General features: G+C 38.1%; 1 protein-coding gene across 12 annotated transcripts in view; it reads right to left on the bottom strand.

The window, feature by feature from the left end:
* LOC110442316 (sodium channel protein para-like) overlaps positions 1–17310 on the bottom strand; it is a 162664-nt gene that overhangs the window by 136129 nt on the left and 9225 nt on the right. For 6 of the 12 annotated variants that reach the window (XM_021485851.1, XM_021485858.1, XM_021485860.1 and 3 more), the window contains exon 1: positions 12107–12485. The exons of 3 other annotated variants lie outside the window; for them this stretch is intronic. The gene's annotated coding sequence lies outside the window, so the exon portion shown is untranslated. Of the gene's footprint in view, positions 1–12106; positions 12486–17310 lie in introns of those variants that run through there. 3 more of the 12 variants (XM_021485862.1, XM_021485863.1, XM_021485864.1) reach the window with 1 other exon arrangement.

Raw genomic sequence — 17310 nt, 5'->3', positions numbered from 1 at the left:
AGCGATACCACTATTACAGAGACTCTGCTATTAAGTGATGTTACTATAACAGAGACTCTGCTATTAAGTGATGCCACTATCACAGAGACTCTGCTATTAAGTGATGTCACTATTACATGGACTCTCATATTAAGTGATGCCACTATTCCTGAGACTCTGCTATTGAGTGATGTCACTATTACAGAGACTCTGCTATCAAGTGATGCCACTATTGCAGAGACTCTGCTATTAAGTGATGCCACTATTACGAAAACAGAGACTCTGCTATTAAGTGATGCCACTTTTACAAAAACTCTGATATTTAGTGATGCCACTATTACAGAGATTCTGCTATTAAGTGATGTCACTATTACAGTGACTCTGCTATTAAGTGATGCCACTATTACAGAGATTCTGCTATTAAGTGATGCCACTATTACAGAGACTCTAATATTAAGCGACGTTACTATAACAGAGACTCTGCTATTAAGTGATGCCACTATCACAGAGACTCTGCTATTAAGTGATGTCACTATTACAGAGACCCTGCTATTAAGTGATGCCACTATTACAGAGACTCTAATATTAAGTGATGTTACTATAACAGAGACTCTGCTATTAAGTGATGCCACTATCACAGAGACTCTGCTATTAAGTGATGTCACTATTACAGAGACCCTGCTATTAAGTGATGCCACTATTACAGAGACTCTAATATTAAGCGACGTTACTATAACAGAGACTCTGCTATTAAGTGATGTCACTATTACAGAGACCCTGCTATTAAGTGATGCCACTATTACAGAGACTCTAATATTAAGCGACGTTACTATAACAGAGACTCTGCTATTAAGTGATGTCACTATTACATGGACTCTCATATTAAGTGATGCCACTATTCCTGAGACTCTGCTATTGAGTGATGTCACTATTACAGAGACTCTGCTATCAAGTGATGCCACTATTGCAGAGACTCTGCTATTAAGTGATGCCACTATTACAGAGATTCTGCTATTAAGTGATGTCACTATTACAGTGACGCTGCTATTAAGTGATGTTACTAGTACAGAGACTCTGCTATTAAGTGATGCCACTATCACAGAGACTCTGCTATTAAGTGATGTCACTATTACAGAGTCTGCTATTAAGTGATGCCACTATTACACACACTCTGCTTTTAAGTGATGCCACTATTACTGACATTCTGCTGTTTAGAGATATCACAATTAAAGAGATTGCCCTGTTAAAAGATACAACTTTTTATCACATTTTGTATATTAATCATTTCTACCGCCTCATTCCACTATTAGCATACATGTTCCAATACCGAATTTGTCTCTACAATCCTCCGCTGTTTCCCCACCCCACATCACCACACGCCCACAGCTACCCCCTCCCACCACCATCTATCCTCGTTCCCCTTACATACATTTGGCGTACGTACCCTATGGTACTGATACACGGCCCACTGCCCCCTTTGTTGGTGTACCCTCTGTGAATATACACGTGTACGATACACCTACGGTGTGCTCGGGACCATGCCTGATGCATACCTGCATCTTGTCCTATTGTTTTTGTTGTGTCTTCATACCAAGCTTATATGTATACTTCTCTCCTGTGACACAATACAGTGTGTTATGACCTTTGTTTTTGTAAAACGTGTTATCATATTCTTGTACATGATTCGGATTGATTTACATGTGCGATTCTGCTACATGTATGTATAGGGCATATCTTGGACCGACCCGAATCCTCACATTTAGGCCATATCCGATTTACTTCCAGTTTAATATAGTTAAGGAAAACACGCCTCAGCAACACGCGACACGTATTAGCTCATAACTTTGGTTCTATATAAGATAAAGACTAAATTGTGAAATATATGAAATAAAAAGGTTTTAGTAGGACCATTTTCATAGTCTACCCGGTATTAACCTTCGTCCAACATCCCCCCTAGGCCTCCGGTCTCTAGGGCTGATACGGCGGTCTCGGGTTTATAATGGTATGGTATGAAATTATCATACGATAACCTCTAATTGTTAAGTTTTATCAGTGAAACATCAGTAATTATTATGCTCTTTTGGCAGAATATGTTAATACTTTCACCTGTGTTTCGCACCCTTTAAAAATCCATACTCATGAAATGTACATGATAATCAACGGGAAACCATTCAATATTCTATATACCCCTGACCTAGTAAAGCGTAATGTAACTGGTTGTATTTAACGTGCCATCCAAGACCAGGACAAAATCTAACGTCCCTGACCTATCAAATCCTACCGTCCTTGATATATTGTTGATCAAAGTAGGTCACCTCCATTTTTTTTATATTCTAAAACCAATGACGACATCTAATTTGACCCTAATGCCACGTACTTGTCAACATGTAAATGGCTAAATCAATTAATATTATCAATAGAGACGACTCCGCACTTATTGATAAAACAAATCCACACGAGGATTTGCCCGTCATTCTTGAATGCGTTCCTCCAGTCTCTCATCTGTGTAGCATCTGCGGCAGCAGCCGGTGCCGCAGTATAATCGCTGATTGCGAGCACCTACCTCGACGTAATATTGACTCACAGGTATAACCTGTGCATACCTGTATAGCAATCAACCATCCGACTACCATTTTATCGATTAGCCCGCGAGCATTACAGGTCCATATTTGTCCGTCAATGTTCAGAGTATTTTCCGAGGCAATAAACGGACTGTAAATTATCTCAAAATAGCCTCTCGCCGTTTGTGAAGGACAGTATCTTGTTCATCAATAGCTCATCAATCCAAGGTATTTAAAGAAAATCGTTATTTTTCCCAATCGGGGCAGGGGGGATTCTTTTTTGGAATTTTTTGGATTGTATTTAGAAGAGAATTGGGTGATGTTAGATGTTGTCATAATGCCGATCAATTGACAATTATAATTTGTCAGGTAAATTACTTTTCCGAGAGGTAGCCATAAAACTCACACCTGTAAGTGCCTGGTGAGTGCTCCGGATTCCGCCACCACTGGCCGAGTGTCATATGAGGTTATATAAAAAGGGAAATACAATTGTAGTGGAGGAAGGTAGTGTTTGGTATGAAATCAACGTAACATATAAAAATTGTACTGCTTTTTATTAGAACAACGATATTCCGGACGCTTAAGTTTGGATTTAAACTGACATATCGAGAGTCCGGACACTAGAGTTTGTACGTGAACTGAAATCTCGATAGTACGGACATCCAAACAAGTTTGTTTACATGTAAAAGGGAAATTCGATAATCCGGACACTTAAGTTTGTATGTAAACTGAAATTTCGATTGTCTGTTAATCCGGACACGTTTGTTTATATGTAAAAAGGGAAATTCGATAGTCTGGACATTCAGTCTGTATGGTAACTGAAATCTGATTAGTCCAGACATCCGGAGACGTTTGTTTACATGTAAAAGAGGAACCTCGATAGTCCGGACGCGTAACTTACTATGTATACTGTTAATCCTTTAATACGACACGTTAGTTTAAATAAGCTATCTTTGATACGGACACATGAATGTGTATTATGGAGTCTCATAGTTGAGATACGGTAGCTTCTATGCAAAATAAAATTTTGGATAAATAATCTGCACATTTGAGTTGACATGTACAAAGGAACCTCGACAGTCCGAACAAATGAACATTTATGTGTTTGTGCTTTACGTCCTGTTAAGAGCTATGATCATTTAAGGACGTGCAGGGTTTTGTTGGTGGAGGAAAACCGGAGTACCATGCGAAAAATCACCGACCTGCAACCAGTACCTGGCAACGTTAACTGCCCCACGTAAGCCTCGAACCCGCGGCCCAGTGGAGGAGGGCTAGTGATCCTAAACGGTTACTCGGCCCAAGGTCATGGTTTAACTGGGCAAGTTGATTTTTTTTTTTTTTAAATCATCATTGGGAGTGCTTTCAGACAGCTAATTCAGACAATAGAACCACATACATACCCAACCCCTATCCCTAATACAACCCCGCCCTCGTTTTCATGACATCAAACTGTCCCGAATCTATATAGTCTATTATAGTATATAGCACGCGCGTGAAGGACTCGTTACAAACACGTGTATAACATATCCTAACATTTGGGTCAAACGCCAGATACGATTACTGTTAATTAAGTGTTGTCTTTTTTGTGGAATCAATTAGATCGCGTTATCATTCTTATCGTACATGTTTACTTAATCAGCTCTCACGCCGACTGACAATCAATCGATGTGGGCACATATTGGTGACATCGGCTCGACATCTGTCAGATGGCCGTACCCCCTATCCTCCTAATCCCCAGCCCCACTCCCATCCCCAGCCCCATCCTACAGACGTGCATGTATGCTGAAGTGCCGACACGTCGTACAACGACCTAGGCGTTTAATGTGCATATGTAAATAATTATCACACCACAAATTGTTTTTGTTAGCGAACGATGAATGATGCTATCACATTTTTTTTTTTTTTAACATGAGCCTGTATAAACATGAACCATAACACCCCAATATCAGACTCGTTAAACATGATATTAGCATAAACACAAAGCAAAACAATATATAAGGTTGGGGAAATAATTAAAGATTTAAAGACTGTAACTCGAAATTTTAACTTTCGCGAAAAAGCACTTAACAGCAGCGATAATTTAGATTTGACTACCATAATTTTTATATATGGCCGCGTATCACACACACCCTACTGTATCAGTGAAGATCTGGCATTGTCCTTTATGAAAACGGTATATTCACGATATAAGAACTGAAGCAGTAATTATGCTAACTACTTCATCTGGTTTAAATGTACCTGACTAATTCGTTTGTCACCACACGGCTAGAAAGAACACATTCCATTCTCATAACTGTGAATCGGCTCCGCGCGCTACGTACGTCGTTCCAATCATTGCGATAATCATCGCTGCAATTCGTTGTATTTATTTACACTGGTAGACCAGCTGTTGTGTCTGGTTTTCTGAAGTTACCAGAATTAATTTGACGGTGACGCGATTCAGCTTTACAAACACGCGTTATTATTTGTATAAGCTGATAGGCCAATTAGACCACCCAAATGCCTGGGGTTTTCGTCGGTAAAATACGGTAAAGCACGACGCTGAATTGCCCCATTACATGTATACAGTTTGGTTTGGTTTCATTTTGTTTGACGTCCTATTAACATATTAGGTCATTTAAGGACGCACGTGCCTCCATGTGTGTTGTGTAAGCGTGCAAGTGTGGCAGTGTATCATATTTTCTAAAGCCCAATAAAAAAATATAAGGGCTGTGCATTAGCTACACGTAATATATTGTCGAAAAAAAATGCCCCTAATTCTTCAATTTTGATATGAAGATTTGATAATAAAATAAATTTATATTAATAATTTCAGATATAATATAATACATTATAAATGATGAAACGTTTCCAGTCACTGCCCAGATTCAATGTGAAACAGTGTATATCACGTTGGCATTCGTGGGGACGCTACTATCTCTCTAAAAACCCTGATAACCCGTTTGGCAAAATACATGTCCATTTTATGTTTGATGTGGTAGTTCTGGGTATGAGCGCGGTCTTCGTTACTTATTCCTAAAGATGCTCTCTAATTGTGTCGATACGACCATACAGCAGACACCATAGCACGTCCATCAACCCGATATACACACGGTTTTGTGATAAAATATTGATGTCATTCATTTTCCTAATGGATTCAATTATATTTATTACGTTCCCTTGATACGTTTAGTTCTCGAAAATCCCGCTAGTGGGGAGGAAAATACGTACTTTGTGGTAGTAAAAAACCCGCAGGGAAATTATGTATTTTATGGCTATTTTCAAGAGAATGTTCGGATTTCCTCTAGATATACCAATTTTGCCCTTCGAATATCCTCTTGCTATATCCATTCTGTCACACTCTCGACATGTCAACTTATAATTTCATTGTTTTAATCCTTATTATACGCTTTTGAAATCTACGGTTTGTTAATAAGCCATTAAAACAATAAAATCAATCGATCGATCAATTTTTAAATCGAACAAACGAACAATCAACTCAATCGAAAAGTTGTTGTAAATTAATCAAGTTTAAATTTAAGAAATAAAAGCCACTGAAAATGTCGGTTACACTCCACAACTTGATCACTGACATTTTGTTGACGCGTCACTAGCCTTCATAAAACATTCCTTATAAAATATCTTGTTCACAAGCACAGTATGCTGATTAAATGCTGATTTGCATAATCGCATAAACAACATGTTGCTGACGTCACAATGATAAGTTATCGCTGAAACACGATGCCGTAAACAGAAACCATAAGGTATATATACTGTATTCATGTACACGTTATTTTTTATCTTTTATTGAGAATTAAATCAACGTACATCAACACTACAGTAAATCCAATTTACGTCCGCTTGGTTTTCAGTAACATTATTATACTGTCATTTCCCAAAAATACATAAAATTGAGATCGTTTTATAATTATAGTTCTTAATATCCGCGGTATTCCTATGTTTCATTGTGGATTCATAAATTGTTATTTATATGTTTATTTCAAAATATTTATGCAATTTCACACGCAAACATAATCGGCCGGTATTCCGCTGTCAAAAGTCATTGTTATCAGGGGCAAATCGTTCAAAGATTGGTTAGCTTAACGATAACTAAACGCAAAGGTCCATCTGGTATGGAAGTTAAACACACAGAAATTCAAACCTAAAACTGTATCCATAGGGATTCAAAATCATCACTTACAGACAGAAACCACAAACATGTTGGAAATTTTTAGATATTTCACTGTTTTTTTCCGTAAAAGACGAATGAAGCTTGTCAAACTTTGAACAGATGAACTCTTGTATATTAACCGTCAAACAGACGACTTATCTACCCATTGTACCATATCATATTTACTGTCAGACAGACTTATAATCCCGGTGTAAACCGTGTCGAATACACTACCATGTCGAATACACTGTCATGTCGAATACAGTGTCATGTCGAATACACTGCCATGGCGAATATACTGCCATGTTGAATACACTGTTATATCGAATACAGTGCCATGTCGAATACACTGTTATGTCGAATACAGTGCCATGTCGAATACACTGTTATGTCGAATACAATGTCATGCCGAATACAGTGCCATGTCGAATACAGTGCCATGTAGAATACACTGCCAGGCAGACAGCACCTGGTTGTAAGCTGAATTTGAGACTATGACATATCAAAGACACTACCCGCTTTTTCTGATGAAAAGGACGCACAGATACAGGGAAGGGGAAAGATCGTAATTTTAAGCGTCATGGTCCTTGCCAGATTAAAATAATTCATTTTACAAATGAATGTCTTCAGGACAGCAATGACCAAATGACCATTTTCAAAGTCAGCCTATCTTCATGTCACTATTACTGAATCTCTCGTTAGTTTGTTATGTGTCCTGAGGGGCCTATTCTCTATAAAGGGGCTATCTTTTTACAACTATACAAACTTACCTACGTCGTAGTAAAGTATATCTTTGCAAGATGGACTAAATTCATATCTTTAAGAGCTCGTTGAGTACGTTTTGGACTGAGTAAGTCATCAAGTTCTTTTAAGTCAGAAACCATTGTAACCTGAGTATCCTCTGGCCTTGACAACAGACTTTAGAAATGTCGACAGATATATATCTGGTTTGGGAAAATGTCTGAAGTCAGGTGTCTGGGCAGGAGGGAACTCGGGCTAAAACCATTGGCACCGATCTATATCGGTGGTTAAGTATGACGGACTTACAGTCGCCTACCATTTTTGTCGTAAACTATGGTCGCCCAATATCTTTGTCGTAAACTGTGGTCGCCCAATATCTTTGTCGTAAACTATTGTCGACAAATACTTTTGTCGTAAACTGTGGTCGCCCGTTGTCTTTGTCGTAAACACGGGTCGCCCAATATCTTTGTCGTAATTATGGTCGCCCTATGTCTTTGTCGTAAACTATGGTCGCCCAATACCTTTGTCGTAAGCTATGGTAGCCTACTATCTTTGTCGTAAACAATGGTCGCCCAAAATCTTTGTCGTAAACTGTGGTCGCCCAGTATCTTTGTCGTAAACAATGGTCGCCCAAAATCTTTGTCGTAAACTGTGGTCGCCCAGTATCTTTGTCGTAAACTATGGTCGCCCAAAATCTTTGTCGTAAACTGTGGTCGCCCAGTATCTTTGTCGTAAACTATGGTCGCCCAAAATCTTTGTCGTAAACTGTAGTCGCCCAATACCTTTGTCGTAAACTATGTTCGCCCAATACCTTTGTCGTAAACTGTGGTCGCCCAGTATCTTTGTCGTAAACACGGGTCGCCCAATACCTTTGTCGTAAACTATGGTCGCCCAATACCTTTGTCGTAAACTATGTTTGCCCAATACCTTTGTCGTAAACTATGTTCGCCCATTATCTTTGTCGTTAACTGTGAACGCCCAATATCTTTGTCGTTAACTTTGGTCGCCCAATATCTTTGTCGTTAACTATGTTCGCCCAATATCTTTGTCGTTAACTGTGGTCGCCCAATACCTTTGTCGTTAACTGTGGTCGCCCAATACCTTTGTCGTTAACTGTGGTCGCCCAATACCTTTGTCGTAAACTATGGTCGCCCACTATCTTTATTATGAACTATGTTTAACACTTTTCTCCACCGTTAACTTTGGCGTCTCAATTGTGTTTATTGATATTTTACTATATACTAAAATATGGCTGCCTTAGAGGGGTTTTATTACGCAGTGGTTGTCCGTTTTATCTGTTGCACATATTAGTTGTCCCAATGCTCTCTCGTTTTTTCCGATGTAATTGTCTAATGTCAGCAATTGTGATTTCTGTGTTGCACCATACCTGTATAACCGTATGCAAACGTGTTATATACATGCACTATATGCCCCATATCTGTGTTGTATACGTATTCATATGCCGTATGTAGGGTTCTATTTCTGAACCATTTATTGTAAGATTTGGACTGATCACAGCCACTTAAATATGTTTCGAATAATTTTGTAATAATCTTTCTACTTAGATAAATATTTGAATAAAAGCATTCAACTATGATAAATTATTAACATTTATAACTGAGAGGAAGTATTCAGAATTAAAAATGAATATTCATATCAAAATAAGTTGACAAAACCTGTCCACATACATTGTTTTGTACTGATGCCAAGAGGAGAGGCATGTAGGTTTCATAGAATGAAAAATTAATGGACAAATGCCATGAACTCACACTAATTTGCTTTGTATCGACTCATGGCAGACGACAAACCTCGTGCAATACAGGCGAGCACGTGAGAAAACCTATAGTACGTAGGCCGCCATGTTGAACGTATATGGTTTATTGGAACTTGATATTCCGTCTCGCATCACACATGCTGGTTGCCCCATGAAAACCCAATTCTGATAAATGGCTTATAATGAATTACTTTTATAGACCGTGATGAAAGTTGACTGATCAGTACGCGATACAATACCGCACCACGAGTTACTGGTTTTTAAACATCCTATTTTCCCAATTTTTATATCGTGGTTCTGGAGATCGCGCCTGCGCTCGTGAGGGGCTTGTCCGTATATAAGGTCTTGTCCTGTGAGGTTTGTTCGTATGTGTGCGCCGCGTGTAAATGGTAATGCTAGGTCCCTGGACAATGGTGGTTTTCAGGAATGTATTACCACACCAAGTTCTCCGGCAGCACTGCTGTTTCATGGAGCAGTATACGTACTGGCATACACGAATAGGGACCCCGGGGAGCATTGCTGCTTTCCTACAGTACCAGAGACTGAATGGGATGGCAAAGTTCCATAATAAGGTTTATTCTTTAACAAAGTGTAGCGAAACAGCATATTCAAAGATTCAAAAAGGTGTGCTGTTCTGAGACAAAGATAGACAACAGAATATACCTTACCGCAGAAAAAAGGGCAGACGAGGTTACAGAGTTGTTTACAGACACTGGACAGACAAGATAATAAAACTAATAAGAAAGCAGACAGAGAAAAGGACAAAACTGGTTACTGTACCGACAACAGACAGACAAAAGGACAAAACTGGTAACCGACAACAGACAGACAAAAGGACAACACAAGTAACAGACAACAGACAGACAAAAGGACAAAACTGGTTACAAACAACAGACAGACAAAAGGACAAAACTGGTTACCGACAACAGACAGACAAAAGGACAAAACCGGTTACAGACAACAGACTGACAAAAGGACAAAACTGGTAACCGACAACAGGCAGACAAAAGGACAACACAAGTAACAGACAACAGACAGACAAAAGGACAAAACTGGTTACCGACAACAGACAGACAAAAGGACAAAACTGGTTACAGACAACAGACAGCCCAAGTAACGAAATTTATCACAGGAATCAGACAGACAAGATGACAGAACTCGCCAAAGGAAACAGACGGACCACAGAAGAAAGCTAATTACAGAAAACAGAAGGACAACAGAAAACAGCTGGTTATAGAAAATAGACAGAAAAGAGAGCAGAACTGAGTCCAGACAACTGACAAACGAACAGAAATGTTCACAGACAGCAGACAGAAAAAGGAACAGAACAACAAAAGTTCACAAACAAAACAACAGAGGAGGTAATAGACTCTAGACAGACCACAGAAACGAACCGATTACATACGGTAAAACAGATACCAATTTTGTATATTCATTAAAGCACTTTCGCCAAGAACAGGCGCTGTAAGGCAAATAAGGCAGAAAAATATATGAATGTCAAATAGATATGACACTGTGTTCTTTTTTGTTAATCAAAACTACTGTTTAATCAATTCATTGGGAAGTTAAGTGCGCCAAGGTCATAATAATGTTTGTAACAGGTCGCGAAATACATCATGTTGTGCATCAAGGTAACGAGAACGTTAGCAAAATAATGTGCATCAAGGTCACAGAAATGTTTATAACGCACCACGCAACAAGAACACAGGAGCGGTTTAAAACGATTCACTTCACGGCATTGTATCTGTACAAGTTACCTTGGGGCACCATTCCGCCGCGGCTAATACAGTGTCTTGGCTTGCTTTTCTGAGCCTTTTCAACAATTTGATTTATGAATTGCAGAGATGACACAACTGTCCCTAGAATTACATTAAATACACACGCATACACAAAGATAATATTTCGTTTTATCTCTCACCATTCCTAGAACAATTCCAAGAGCCTGTGAAATATTCTAAGACGAAAAATGCAACATAATCGATCAATGCATAGGACAAAGCGTTTGCATGACGGCGAGTTTACGGAACGAGCCTCAAGTATATAACTTGACGTCATACTCCATCACTGAAGAGGAGTGGGCGGTAAAGAACAGTTGCTGCTCGAAAAGACCAAAAAAAGTCATTTACATAAAAAAGGGCCACAGGAATGGAGCAAAATTAATGAGGCAACTAAAAAATCAATGGAAATAAAATATATTCCAATTATGTCCATTGTGACCTGTTTCTCATCTAAATTTCATAAAACCGGAAGAAGCGTTGCATTTGTGATGTAAAAAAAATCTTATATGCGATATCAATGGTTTTCAATGAGCATAAGTAATGGAACATTACTGTACTAATCTGAAATGTGAATTGGTAATTTTAATTGTTATAGACGAGAGCAATGTATTAATACTGTAGACTTGAATGAATAAAGACACAACCTAACAAAACCATAGTCAATTCAGCAAGACATTTTCGTTTTATCCTAATTAAAAAAACTTAATATTCTTATATGTGGCTGCGTTTAAAAGATCCTTTTTTGTAGAAAAAAAGTCGTCTTACCATTGCGTTACTAATGTACATGGTTTAAATGCAACCATAGGCATTCCTTCTGCTTTTAGTTCAACCATTAAAAAAAGGACGATGATCACTTTCACAATTCGGCTACCTATCTCTGTGAAATGACACACAAGTAAGGTTAACGCAATCAAGTTACAAGACTTTGTAATTTTCAGATATTCTGAAGAATATAAAACGCAAGTACAATAAAACTAATATCATAATTTGGACAAAAATGTATCATTTCCTACATGAACGGCATAATAAAGTTGTATGCATTGCAACAGAGACGAACACTGCTCGAGCAAATATTGATTCAAAACATTTCGCATGATGGAAGTAATAAAGTTAGATTCCATACCACTGTTGCGCTATTCCCCGTCCAATGTGAAGCTTCCGAACACAGTTGTCGAGTACCAACCAAAGGATAATGCATCCCTAGCACAGAGCTCTGTCCACATGAACTAAGTCACAAACTCGCGAATGTTCGCGAGACACACAAGGGCGACACCTGACGCACGATATCGTATGTACCTACATATTACACAGCACTGTCAGCTGTCTCAACAACGGATCCGGAGCTGATCTCCTAGTTTTCACTCCTCTTCAGTAACAAAGAGCCCAAAGCAGGAACACGTGTTTCGATGTTTTTTAATACATTTATCATTAGGAATAATAGTGATATCGTCAGTAAATAGGTACACAAGCGTCCCTGTGTCCATCATTACCGCATCCCCCAAAATCAAGATGAATGCGTGCTACATGTAAGTATGATACAGATAGTAAACGAGAATTCAGTGTCTTTTCTACATATACACCGACGCTTGAGAGAACACGACGTAGAAAAAGTTACAGGAGATCAAATGCGACCATGTAATCGGAGTCAAGTCTATACTCAAGAGTTTCAGTACGCAACACGGAATGTATTTTTTTTAATAAATACCTTCTTTAAATAGTTTTTTACTTTTGTACATTGTCCAACGTATGGCGAAGGCCCCGTCATCTCGATAGGCTGACAGTCAAGACCCAAGCTGTCACGTATGTAGCCATGTATTACGTATTTAAAACTGCTACGTTAATTACCTTTGCATTCATTATTAAGGATCCTTACCCAGACACATTTCTGAAGCGATATATTTCTTAAATTTTGTTACAGCCCCTAACCACTGATTCGAAATTTTCTAAGGATCCACTAATCTTATAAACTTTATATTTCGTAGTATCTTTTTACCACTGATGTTATAGGCATATTCGAAACACTATTAAGGATACATACACCATTAATTTTATAAACTAGTATTTTATTTAATGGAGCCTTTTCACCTCTGATATTGTAAAATTAAAGCAATTTTTTAAAGAATCCGACGTCGATTATTTATAAAGCATGTGACAGTTTGATTTTATTCAAGCCCTTACCCGGTTTCAATGTTTTTCTTCAAGGAAGAACGCCGGTCTTTCACATGTTACTTCCTTACGTGATGTTACTGAATTGTACAGCTGTGTTGAATTGAGCAACTTGATAGTTTTTATAATACAATAATCATAGCTAAATTCTGACAGTTGAAGTTTACGAAATTCTATGTGTCATTAAAAAAAACTGCTGTGAAGCGGTTCGAACCTACAATGTGGCCTTTAGTTGGGTAATTAGGTGATACACTGAGCTACATGAAGTACCAGTTTGTCCCAGGAGCTCATGTGCCCATAAGTACTGGTGTATACTATTGAAAGGAAATGAAACATGGCAACAGTTGGCGGCGGGAAGCTTGTTTGTACGTATAACATAGTGCTAAACAGCTTTTATATTAATATTTAATGCCAATTACAAATGTTTTATATAGCATTGGCAGTTATTTTGTTGTACGATTTTGTAATTTATGTCGATCGATAGAGCGGTGTCAACCCGGTGTAAATCATGTATGTACGTTACATGTGAGCTGTATATTGTAAACATGGGTCAAGGTCGACGTCACACATTCCATTCCCGACTGACGGTAATGCATTGGTGACGTCATGTTGTTACATTAGCAGTAAATTAAACTTTCCCCACAGCAATTGTGAAACACGTTTTTTATCAGCCTACATTTTATATTAATCACTCTTGTTGGCTCGAGTAGAAGCGTGCAAAGAGTCTTAATGTGGAGCGAAACCGGAGTACCCGGAGTACACCATCGTGTTCGGGCACGTGACTTAATACCTTGCACGTGCGATCGGGGAGTCGAACCCCGGTCGTCTTCGTAAAAGGCGAGTGCGCTTTCCACTGCACCCCCGACCACCTAGTATCATCTTTGGTATAACTAGTTAGCGGATGTTTGCTTTCAGTAGAACGAATGGCACGGGTCGTTTATAGCATGCGATATTTAAGCACTATTTCTCATAACGAACTGTTTTGATTTTTTTTCAATATTATTCAATATTGGGCAATATTAGCCCAAACATATTTTTCCTAATCGAAAACTTTGTGTGACAGTGTGCGTCCATCTTATCAGATTAAGTATAAACTCAATCTTGAAAACATAAGCTACGGCACGTACATGCTGCAAGAACAATTCCCTTCAGTACACTCTACTTGTAGCCATATGCATCTCACCCGGAATCTTGAAAACCACGCGCATGCGCCATATTTATTCTCTTTCAGTATTCTATCAATTTATCTGTGATCCTAAAAATCAAACCGGAATGACTATGGGCATGAGCTGGGTTTTACTTCTGATCACGTGCTGAAACAGAACTGTTATTGATTGACATTGTTCATTTAAATTTTACTAGTATCGATTGAGCTTTAAAATACATCAACAATTTTGACCCACATAATTTTGCTGTGTTCACTTCCGGTACTTCCGGTTCTATTGTTGTTAAACGATATTGGTCAACATGCCTTTAATACTGACAAAGAGAATTTCTTCCAAAGGATATACAGATAATGGAATAGAGTGAGGGATACAAGTTATCCTTTTAAAAACGTTGACACAGTTTATCAACACATGCCTACATAGATACAGCAGAAAAAAACTAAAATGGATTTCCAATCACTCGACCCTGGGAAACTAACATTCATTAATTCTCGCAGACAGTTCCACTTGAGGAAAATTGCAAGAAGAGCTGCTGATATTAAACAAATTCGTGTTTGTATTTGTCACACAAATAATCAAGACGGGTATACTTGAAGGGGAACTTACATTATTCTATCCTAGACTGTTATTAAGTATTGATAACCACGATGCTTTCCGTTTAAACGCCGTTTCTGCCACTATCCCAGCGTCGGTGCGCCATTTGTAAGCCTTGTGGTACAAGCCCAATACACTGCTGCCTTTTAGCCATCGATTTTTAGCGCTGTTGGATCGAGCCGTACTCGGACTGTAGGAAGGAGCTGTTTCATTGCGTAATACATGCGCGCGACAGGAAACGTTACATACCATTAAACAGGAGACGCTATGAAATGGTTCTATTGATGGTGTAGTCATCCTTCTTTTTAACAATGGAAAGTCAACTCTGACCAGTCACGAATTATTGTGATCTGAAGGTCAAAATCAAAATCCGAAACTGCGGCTACACGATCAGAAGACACAAAATACAATGTATTTCATCGGTCAGGCAGTGAACAAGAGAAGTTCTATCTAAATTAAAATCGATTTCATCGATACATTTATTGTGTCGTTCGCTGCAGAACATGTGCATCACATTGAGTTGCTGTGGATTTTCGGTGGCACGCCGCATACAGGCGTACAGATAAACATGTCATGATTATAAAGAAAATATTTATCTGTTAATATTTTCATTGGAGATATAATATCCAGTCAGTTTTCGACAGCTATCAACCCAAAAATAGCCGGTATTCGGAAACAGCATATACCGGACATTCGTTTTTCTTTATCATACACATCTATTGCCGGTTAAGGCAAACTTCAGATTAGGGTTAGTGTAGCAAAATAATTTAGATCAACCTTAGTTTAAGCGGTAGTTTGCCCTATTTTGGTCTGACATGTTGTGAAACGTATTGATTTCAGCCACTTAAACATGTTCTTTTAAGTATTTGCATCATTTGTTCTGCATTTTCCGGCGTACTTCCGAGACCGCATATATGATCAAAATAATGGATTCGTGGTGTTGAGCAGCCGCTATCTTTATATATAAATGACTGAATGTATAGTTATACTCGGAGTTCAATGATGTAAACATTATTCAATTTTCTATGAGCAATTTGATTTGATTTAAAAAAAACACATATATACAATACAATTATACTTAACAAAACAATAGTAAGCTGTATTCCAGTATGGACTTAAATTGTGGTTCCAACTATGCTACTCAAAGGTAAAAACTAGAGTGTACCGAGAATCGCCCAAACATTCGGATGAAAGAATGAACATAAAAAAGAAAACAACAATCCGGAATTGTGGATTGAAGCACAGCTTTTGTAAGCAATGCTACAACACTGTGCGTGTAGCACCGTCGGAAAGAAACCTATTTTGATATTACAGTGCATCAGGGAAATCTTAAATTATTCATGAAACCTTCCATCTTTTGCAATTTCTCAATAATAAGAAAAGTTACGTAATATAGATAATTTTTATTTTCAGGAAATGTGGCGTACCTTCTCACGTTAATTCCAAAAAGGGCATCTTCCATAGTCATGTCTCCTTTTGGTGTCATAAATACATTTATTTATACCAATAGTTTCTATGCAAATAAAAAAATCATTTCCAAAAGAATTGTGCTTAAAAGTCTATGAATGCAACACGGCCAGTGTCCCCTGTCTCCCATGATGTAAGATCGCCGTAAGAAACAAACATTTAGGTGACGTTAGGCTGTTCCATGTTTGTCGTTTACCTTTACACTTAGTTTACCAATAAGATTGGATTAAGAATGTTAATATTTGTATTAAACGTCATTTGAACGGAATTTGAACGGAATTTCATATTTCCATTAAATAAAGGAAACTGCGAACTGCGGACTCTCGATTTATTAATTGGAAAATAACAATTTAATGTTGGTATTTAATATTAGAAAAAAATCAATAAAGGAGGCACGCAATCAAATAATTTACACCGTTGCATTACCAAGAGTTATATCACAAGGTAAGCGCCACTTGAGTTCAACCGAACCGATCTGTCATTAAAAATAATGAAACATCCGTAGCAAATGATGTAAGGCAGATTATGGGTTAAATTTTTCCGGAGGATGGAGTCCGGTACCTGTACTTTTACTAGAGTCGCCATCGTCAGCCAATCATACTACATCTATCAGTATAGATGAGTAAAACATTGTCTTTAAACCCCTTTGTACCTCTTTCCCTTCTTCTTCCCCCATCCTCTTCTCTTCCATATATCTATATCTATATATATAATATTACTCAATGCCGTCCTATCGCCGTTTCACAAAAAGGAGACGGATTAACATTATAAGTATTTTGCACTTGTTTTCGAATCCTATATGTATATCATGTTTGTATTACTGGAATATTATTCCGATAACAAAAAGATGAGTACAACATTTATAAACAATAAAAGTGAAGTATATCAATAAAACAACCCTTTAATATTAGCCCTCCCTGCAATATCCCCCCCC

This window comes from Mizuhopecten yessoensis, unplaced genomic scaffold, assembly GCF_002113885.1.
Source record: "Mizuhopecten yessoensis strain PY_sf001 unplaced genomic scaffold, ASM211388v2 scaffold716247, whole genome shotgun sequence".
Classification (NCBI taxonomy): Eukaryota; Metazoa; Mollusca; class Bivalvia; order Pectinida; family Pectinidae; genus Mizuhopecten; species Mizuhopecten yessoensis.
Note: the sequence above shows the minus strand (reverse complement) of the source record. Positions and strands in the feature narration are given on the sequence as shown.